Genomic DNA, 850 nt, shown 5'->3' on the forward strand with positions numbered 1-850 from the left:
CCTGGGAAAATAGGCCTGCCTTCCCTGCCCGGAGGTGTTTCAGTGGGTAAGCACTGCAGTCCCCTAAAGCGCTGGCCACCTTCTGCTATTTATTTTTAAGTGTGGTCGCTCCTGAGGGCACAAGAGGGGCCATTGCTTAGTGGGCACACTCAGTTCTCCAGCCATGGGTGTGGGAGAACAAAATGTGCCACCCTAAAATACACTTCTAGGCATACATTGAGATGACCATTCGGAGAAACTGGAGACACAAGTATAAGTCTGAAAAATCTGCTGTTTTGCAAAAGGAACGCAAGTAGGTCACTCATGGGAGTAGTCAGAGGCCCCAGCCCTGTTTGGGCCCGTCTAGTTGCCCACCGCTCCTCCCACACTCGGAGGTGCTCAGGACACCCGGCCCTCCAGGGCCTTCTCCACCAGGGGGACGGCCACCGCGCGCTGCGCGTCCCCGGGCCACCCCCAGGGCCCAGGCCCTCAATTTCGCTGGGCAGGAAGCCTGCCACCGGGCTGGTTGGAGCTGCACGCCTGGAGGGTGCACCACCTCCTCCTGCTGCGCCAGGCGCCGCCGGCCGGGCTCAGCGCAGACCCGCAGGTCCCGCAGCACTTGGAAGCCCCTTCTTTTAAGTGTGCACGCATCCACCTCAGAAGGGCTCTGGTTTGGATTTCCAGCACCACCTTCCGGCGCAGCGCGGGACCCGCACCAGGTGCTTCACCGCGTGGTACTAGCTGCAGACTTCCGTTCGCGATTACCTCCCTCAGGTGAGGGCGCAGGGCTTCGGCCCACCAAGAGGACGGAACAGCCAGCGGGCCGCACCTGCTGCGGGGCCCTGCAACCCAGCCGCCGGCCACCGCCCCT

The sequence above is a fragment of the Marmota marmota genome, unplaced genomic scaffold (genome assembly GCF_001458135.2).
Source record: "Marmota marmota marmota unplaced genomic scaffold, marMar, whole genome shotgun sequence".
Classification (NCBI taxonomy): domain Eukaryota; kingdom Metazoa; phylum Chordata; class Mammalia; order Rodentia; family Sciuridae; genus Marmota; species Marmota marmota.